Here is a 9112-nt window from a genome sequence, read left to right on the forward strand (position 1 = left end):
TTTATTTTTATTTTTTTAGTTACTTATTGTGTTTGTTCTTATTTGGCTAGGTGAAGGAGAATTCAAAGTGTGGAGCTAAGCTAAGCACAAAAAGGACTAAAAATCTAAAAAAAAAAATGAAAAGCATAGCAAAGTTTGGAAGTTGAAAATGAATTGAAGTTACTTAAGGACCCTTTGTGAGATCTTTCTAACTCAAGCTCTAGTTAAATCGTGAGCCCGTGTGGAGGCTTGTTTTTCATTTCTTAGTTAAATCGTGAGCCCGCCTGGAGGCTATTTACTTTTCTTTGCATATTGTTCAAGCATGGAAGCATGGGATTATTGTATGTGGAGATTTGTTGATTGATTTGTTATGGGGGTGAAGTGTTTGTTACTTGCTTATTTGCTTGTTATTTGTCTTTGCTAGTGTATGCATGGCCGTAGATCATTAAATCCTACTCTTGTCCCTCTTAATTTTCATCTTAAATCGGTTATTCGTAATCCTAGGGGAAGAGGTAGTTTTCATCATTCCATTTCACCAATGGAGAATTTGAATGACTACCATGTGGAGGACCTTGGTCACATAGACCAACAAGGCATCCTCCACACTAATGTGCATCATGAAAATATTCAAGTACCATTAGGTATGCCTAGATCATTCATTCCACCACAACAACAAGGCCAAATTCTATTAAGAATGGCTCAACCAATCTTTGCTCCACAACCTCCGATGGTTTAAGCTAATCAAGGTGTTCGTGTAGCACCACCAATTGTGAATCCTCCCATGGCATTAAGAGACCATTATGTGCCTAATGAATATAATGCACCCACTTGCATTCAATTGCCTCCATTTAGAGCACATCACTATGAAATCAAACCACAAACCATTCAAATGCTTCCTAACTATCATGGACTTCCTAGTGAAGAACCTTATAAGCATTTGGATGAGTTCCTTGAAGTGTGTTCCACCGTGAAATACACAGACATGCCAGAAGAAGTTTTAAGACTTAAACTTTTTCCTTTCACCCTTAAAGACAAGGCAAAATATTGGTTCAACAATCTTAGGCCTTTTTCGGTAACCTCTTGGGTGGAAATGCAACAAGAGTTCTTGAAAACGTACTACCCGGTATCAAAGACCAATGCCATGAGAACTTCAATTAAAGAATTTTCTCAAGGGTATGGGGAAATGTTTCATGAGGCATGGGAAAGGTTTAATGATTTACTTAGGAAGTGCCCTCATCATGACATACCTAAGTGGCAACTAGTCCAATATTTCTTTGAAAGTTTACCAGATAATCACAAGGGTATGGTTGATGCATCTATGGGTGGTTCTTATCTTGATAAGCAGGAAAATAATGTATGGCAATTGTATAAAAGTATGAGAGAAATTCCATGCATATGTCCTTATCTTCTAAAAATGATAGAAACCTAGGTGGACGGAAGAATGTCGGCTTATATCAAGTTGACAACTCCAATGATATAGCCGCCGAAATGAAATCCTTATCTCAAAGGTTTGATCAATTTTTGATCAACCAAAATTCGGCGAATCAAGTATCTTCCTCCCCTACTCATATTCATCATCGTGCATCTAATGAATCTTACATGACTTGTTCAAGTGTCTTGCATTCTACTTCCAATTGTCCCCATGGACATGTGCAAAGTGAGCCTCATGAGCAAGTTAATGCTACATTTGTTAATCAAGGGAATAATCCTTATGGCACTCATTACAGTTCAAGTTGGAGGAACCATCCGAACTTTTCTTGGAAAAGCCAAGGGGAAGGCTCAAACCCTCCCCAATGTAGTTTTCAAAGGAAGTATATTCCGCCACCATTGCAAGGCCAAGGTTCCCAAGGTTTTAAATCATCATCATTTCAATCACATGAAAACCAATTTTCTAATTCTCATTTTCCTATTCAACTATCATATTCTTAAGGAAATTCTAGGAGTCTCGCCTTTGAAGAGAAAGTTTTGACCGCTCTACGCACTCTAGAGGCAAACACTCAATTACTTCATTCTCACTCTGAATCCATTGCTCAGCTAGAAACTTAAGTAGGGCAAATAGCTAGTACCTTAAATGCTAGAAAGAAGGGGAAGATGCCTTTGAATGCCCCACCAAAGCAATAATGTGTTGTGGAGACTTATTCCTCATCGGAAGTTCCCACAATTGAGCATGTCAATGTGGTGACAACCTTGAGAAATAGGAAGATTGTGGACAACAAGGTAGGTATGTCCAATGAAGAGAGTGAACCGGTGCAACCAAAAGTTGACACCCATCCCATTTCTTATCATATTCTTCCTTCATTGCAAATACATGATCATTCAAATGAGAAAGTGTTAGAAAGTGATTTGAAAAGTGAGTCCAAAATTAATTTGAAAGATGAAGTGAACAAAGCTTTGAAAAAGGATTTTAAAAATTCTTGTGTTGAAGATTCTTCAAAGAAAAGTTTTGAAAAAGTTTTTGAACCAAGAACTCCATTTCTGGATGCCTTAAAAGGATCCATTTATCTTGATAAACAAAAGACCAAGACCAATGAAATCATTGAAATGTTTAGACAAGTGAAGATTAATCTTCCACTTTTGGATGCAATTAAGCAAATTTCGGCTTATGGCAAGTTCTTAAAAGATCTTTGCACCCAAAAGAGGAAGAACAAGAGTCAAGCACCTAGGAAAGTGGTCTTGACTGAGCAAGTGAGCTCAATCTTACAACATAACACCCTTCCAAAGTTTAAGGACCTCGGTTCACCTACTACTTCTTGCATCATTGGTGACCATGTCATTAATCGGGCTCTTCTAGACTTAGGAGCAAGTGTTAATCTTCTTCCATACTTGGTATATGTTAAATTAGGCTTAGGAGACTTGAAACCGACGTCGGTAGTTTTACAACTTGCCGACCAATCCATCAAAAAGCCTAGGGTTATCATTGAGGATGTCTTGATTAAAATTGATAAATTCTTCTTCCCGGTCGATTTCGTTGTTATTGACGCGGAACCGGTTCCAAATCCCAAGAGCCAAATTCCCGTTATCATTGCCCGTCCTTTCTTGGCAACCGCAAATGCCAACATCAAATGTAGGACAGGGGTAATGAAAATCTCATTTGGGCATATGAAAGTGAAGATGAATATCTTCAATCCGACCCCAAATTCATTTGACAAGCATGAAGAAGTAAATGTTGTAGAAAAATGTCTAGACAATGAATGTGAAAGAATGGAGTCTTTGCTTGAAACCAAAACTTTAAAAAGTTCATCTTCGACCTTGAGTCTAAAGAATGATGTTTCAAAATCTTGCTTTGAGAGGGCATGGAAGCTCAAAGACCACATTGACAAAGGACCAACAAATTCCGTTGAACTTAATCCAACAAGTTCTTTAGGGAACCGTTTCTTGGGTGGAATTCAAAGTACCTATCACCCCATTAAGGAGAGGATGCATTACAAGATGTTTGATCTGGGCTAAAAGAGCCCAATGTCTTGCTAGAGACGTTAAAGACTAGTAAATGCTTCGTAGGGTTTACAACCCCATTCCTCCCTCATTTTTATTTTTATCTTTCAATTATTGCGTCGTCTAGATATGTTTTAGAATTCATACACATGGCTAGGAATTTTTGATTGAGTATACATGCACTTTCATTCTGGAAATAGGCATTTTGTCCCTATTCGATCGATCTCAAAAGAGGTTCGATCGATCGAACACCCATCCCTGCATCCAATTATTGCTCTGTTCCATCGATCTGAAATTTCCTGCATAAATAAGCCCTCTATGTATCGTTCGAGAATATCTTTGGATTGATCTGAAAGTTTCTAGATCGATCCAACTTTTTCTTGGATCGATCTTCACTCCACACTTAGAAAAAATTTTGAGATCCATAAAAAAGGCCTCTCTGTGCATCATTCGAGCTTGTCTGTAGGGTTTCACTTGTTTGATCGATCGAGGTATATTTTCGATCGATCTCAGCTTGATCGATCTGCACCCTTGTTGACCTTGACTTTGACTTTGATTGCAATTTTATTTTTATTTTTTAGCATTTATTTTATTTTTATTTTTTAGCGTTTATTTTATTTTATCTTCAAAAACTCCAATTTTATATTCATTCTAAAATTTTCAAAAATCCCAAAAACAATTTTCTTTTGTTTTATTTCCAAAAATTCCAAAAAATATACTTTTAATTTTAATTTTAATTTCCAAAAATTCAAAATATTTATAAAAAAAAAATTGTCGTTTAGTGAGGGAAGATCGATCTCAACATTTTCAGATCGATTTATCTTCGATCGATCGGAAAATTTCCCTAATTGATTGAACTTGTCGGGACCAGTTTTTAAAAATAAAACCCTAGGGTCATTAGATCAATTTCAAGATCGATCTAAGCCCTTATCTCCCTCGCCGCTGCAAACCTTACCTCTCCCATCTCCGGCGAACCCTCCGGCGACCATCCCAAGCTTCTACATCATCTCTCGTCTCAGATCTCGTCTCTCTCTCTCGATTTCTCTCTCTCTCTCTCGGATTTGGTAAGTCCCGAGTTTTTCTTGTGTTTTTGAGTTTGAATCTTCATGAATTTGAGCTTTACATGTTAGATCTAGAGTTTCCATGCTTAATCCTTGCCACATTTGAAGATTTCATGTTTGTGTATATATGTGTATATATATATGTATAGGTTTTTGTATATATGTCATTTTTTACTTGATTTTGGGGGTTACGGGCCAAACAAGTGACCAATCTTGTTGTGTTGTTGTGTGAGAGGGCCCCACAAGCTTGCTTGGGTGCCCCCGTGCCATCCACGTCACAGATCTGTGACTTTTCGAATTTAGCGTACCAGTTCGATCAATCAAAGTTTTCTTCGATCAATCATTTAAAGATCAATCAAACTTATCTCAAATCGATCTCACATTTTTGTGATCGATCGAATTTCACAGATTTGCATCTCACACTTCACACACTTTCTTTTGTGATTCCATGCTATCTCATACATGCCTAATGCCTGTGTTTTCCACATTGGATGCATTCCATACGTATATTGTTTAGCATGCTTCACTAAATGTCACTGTTTATTCAGCCCCATCATCACTTGCGAAGATTCATGTTTTGTGTTGTCTATCTTATTTGAGATACATGTTTCTATGTGCTGTGCTTCACTTCTTTATGCCGGTACTAACTTATATTGTAAGTATTTTTCTTTCTGTTTTGCAGGCCATGGTTAGGGTCAAAACTGTTGCCCGTAGGTATCATCCACGCCGAGTTAGGCCCAGGATAGAGGAGCCAGGCGAGCCCTCCCATATTCAGGAGCAGCTTGAGCATCAGATAGGACCATCTCGTGTCCAGGATTTAGAGCATCCTGTTGAGGCTGAGCAGCTGAAGTAGTTAAAGGTTTATATTGAGGCAGATTCACCTTAGTCCCCCTCAGCTGACTCTAGACTACAGTCTTCAACCTCCGCATCTTCATCATCTCATGATGAGACTGAGCATACACCATCACCTTCTTCATCTCCGCCTCATGCACAACCAGGCCAGGCCTTAGACAGACCTCTGCCGAGATACTCACATCTTACAGTGGCGCATGAGTCAGTTTTTGACATCTCATTCTTCTCCCGGTACATTCTGACCCGGGTAGCTTGCGAGGATATAGACTGGAGGGGCATTTCAGCCATTCTAGCCCCTGTTACATACCCAGTTTACCCGAGGCTTGTTCGGATGTTCTTCCAGAACCTCCGACCTGCCCCGAGTAATCTGGCGGAGTTGCGCATTACTGTTGATGGTCATCCTATCCGCATTATAGTGGAGACTCTGGCCAGATCTTGCTGATGCCCACATGTTTACCCTCCTGATTTTGAGCTCGATTATCCCATTCTAGAGAGGAGGCCTTCGTATGCAGACATGGCTGTGGCACTTACAGGCCATTACAGTGAAGGCGAGACATTTGCTACTCGAACCTATTTGCCCGATGATCTATGGTTCTTTGATTCGGTCTTGTACTGAAATGTATGTATGACGGGCCATAAGGTCCAGAGGCGAGGTGATTATTTGACTGCCCTGTATGCTTTCTACACAGGGTACTGGGTTTCTATTCCGGTCTTATATTAGAGCGTCATGATGAAACTCTACGCAGACTACATCAGCAAGGCCAAGCCCAAGTGGGCTAAGTACCTTCCTTTTAGCCACTTTATTACTCAGATCTTGCGAGATCAGCATTATCCATTCCTTTCAAATGAGCGCCCAGAGACAGGAGCTTGCCACTTTGGCCAGAATGACTAGAATAAGAGCTACAATGCTCTTATCAAAAGTCTCCTGGAGGATGCTGTGATAGCAGCTAAGGAGGAAGAGATAGTAGCAGCAGCGGACGACCAAGTAGTCGATCTGGCTGCCATACATATAGACATTGACTTAAAGCAGGAGCCTCCAGCAGAGGAGATCCCACATCACTTTCTAGTAGGGTCACCATTACATTTCCAGGAGCAAGCTTAGGATGCACATCATTTTCCTGATCCAGTGGTACCTGAGGCTCCAGCACCGACACCCGGCTTTGGAGAGTGTATCCAGGCCTTGAAGGACGCAATTGTCTCTCTTCGGTCAGATGTGCCATCTTTCCACTCCGATGTCTTATCTGCACTGCAGGACATATCCAAATATATCAGGGGATCACGCCCCACTCGCCCTACCTCGTCTGTCTGATCTCTATTCCTCTCTTTTATCATGTTATATATTTGTGATACATACCTACTCTTTTGATACTGTTATATTATTTTTACGGCCAGTCTGTTGCCCAGACATTGTGATGTACATTATTTTTATTTTTCTATACATGCTATATTTTGGATGCCATATCTTTGTATTGATATATCTGTCTGTGATTAACTGCATTAGGTGTATCCCAGTGATTTCAGTGAGAAAGAGTGCTGCCCAAATTTTCAGGACTACCCTTTTTCCTCTCTTTTTACTTCAATTCTTGTCCCATTTACACTTGTATGTTCACTGCGCACTATTATTATCCCTTTTGTTATCTAATGAGTTTTATCCAAGTGACATCTTTTTAGGACCATAGTTAATCCCAAGTTTGGGGGGGTTATACCACCCATTTTGAATACTTGTGTCCCGACCATTCTTCGCCATAGCCACACTGGTATACTCTTTCCTTTGTTCTCTTTGCACATTGAAGACATTGTGCCATTTAAGTTTGGGTGTAATGGTGTTAATTGTAGTATTTGCTTTCAATTCAAATTTTAAGCATGACTTGTGTATTTGAGGGATTGTCTATGATTGGTCCATAACTAGCTATGATTTTGATCTTTTGAGGACTATATTGCTTAAAATTTAAAAATTACTTAACTTGAGAGTCCAATACTCCTTGTATGCCTTGTGGATGCCATTTAGGAGTAAATTTTTCGAAAGATTGATATCTTGCTTGCACTTATGGTCTACATCATCCTGATTTTGTGATTGTTTTGAGATTCACTCTAGGATTCCACACTAGCACAAACGCACACTAACATTCATTTGTGGGGTACATGTTTTGTTGATTATTGAATTGGTTATATCCCAATTGGGCTAGTAGTGCATTAAAAGCTTTCCTCTTGATAAAAGTGGATAACAAATCCTTTTCATTGAGTAGCCGGGATTCTAGCCTCATCAAGCACTGAATTTCTCGCGCCGAAAGGTGGAGAGCCCAAACTCTAGGTTAATAATTGAACTTGCCAAAATAAATAAAAATAAAAATAAAAAAGAAAAAGTTGCAAAAGTAATAAAAAAAAAGTGAGGAATTCTCCCAAAAGGTGAGAAGTGGGAAATGATTAGATGGAGGTTGTTTTGATTTGTTACCTAGTTGATTTGAGCTTGTAAGTCCTTAGGGGTGTTTGAACACTTAGTGCCCTAAAGCCGTCCGATTTGGGAGTTATTGATCTAACGCTCGACCTCATGGATCGCTAGAAAGCTTAATAGATCAACACATTGCACCATACTTCCATCTTTGATCCCTAAAAAAAATAAAATAAAATAAAAAAATCAAGTGAGAAGAATAAACGCACCTAGAATAATAAAGCTTTAATAAAAGGTCAACTCTTTGTCATGATGATCGGTACTAGATTTGTGTGCTAGTTTGAGGGTAATGATGTAATCATTTCTCTAGTTGGCTTAGATAACAGCATAATTGATGCCGGTCCACTTAAAAAGGATTCTAGTGTTGTTTTGATTTGCATGATTATTTTCTTGATGTATGGAGGACCATACTTGCTTACTTGATATTAAGATTTTGGGAGATTGCTTGGAAATAGTTGAAAAATTGCATACTTGAGGTAGTTTTCTCCCAATACTTGTTTGCAATATTGGTGCCTCTTTAGTGAGAATGAGCTTAATATTTGTGGGTATCATTTCTGGAAACCCTCACGAGACTTCACTCGTAGGGGTAACCTAGGGGTCTAAAAGGCTTGTTGCATATGCTAAATGCAATCGTGTACCCTACAAAAGTGATGTTATCCATTTATTGCTTTCTAGTTCATACTTTTCTAGTTCATGCTTTCTAGTTCATACTTTTATACTTTCTAGCAATATTTAAGTTTGGGGGATTGATGAGCCCTGAAAAGTACGTATTTAAACCCCTTAGGCTTAGGTATTCTAGGACTTTTATCTATCTTATTTTCCCGTTTTAGACTAATTTTGTGTTATTACCCTTTTTAGTTGTTTATCCCTAAAATAAGCTAATTCAGCCAAATAAGAGTTTAAAAGAAGCTAACTCAAGCTGGATGGAAGAAATGAGCAAAGTGGAAGCAAAATGAAGCAAAGTGTGGAAATCAGCATGTTCGATCGATCAAAAGTTCATCGATCTAGACTCTCCAAGATGGATCCAAGCCCTTTTGTCCTTATCCAAAGATCCCACAAAGTTTGATCGATCCAACAATTCTCAGATCGATAGAAAAAATTCCATCTTATCCTGTTGTACCACCCTACCTACCACTTTTGTCTCTTTCCCCAAAATATCTCGGATCTGGCCTTATCCAAAAAGGCGCCGCCATGGAAGGATCGATCCAGCCAAAGTTTGATAGATCTCAGCCATGTTCGATCGATCTCAATACAGTTCGATCGATCGAACTTCCTCAAGTCCGAAAAAAATATATTTCTAGCTCATTAAAAGTTGTCTCGTTGTGCAATCATTGGAAGA

The 9112-nt window shown here is 38.9% G+C and overlaps 1 pseudogene; it reads right to left on the minus strand.

Moving 5' to 3' along the window:
• Positions 1–1125: 1125 nt before the first annotated feature.
• Positions 1126–1224, minus strand: LOC132267759 (small nucleolar RNA R71; annotated as a pseudogene).
• Between the last annotated feature and the right edge of the window lie 7888 nt (positions 1225–9112).

Source organism: Cornus florida, unplaced genomic scaffold (genome assembly GCF_030987335.1).
Source record: "Cornus florida cultivar Cherokee Brave unplaced genomic scaffold, ASM3098733v1 CherokeeBrave_3.0.0_Hap2_Chr07, whole genome shotgun sequence".
Classification (NCBI taxonomy): domain Eukaryota; kingdom Viridiplantae; phylum Streptophyta; class Magnoliopsida; order Cornales; family Cornaceae; genus Cornus; species Cornus florida.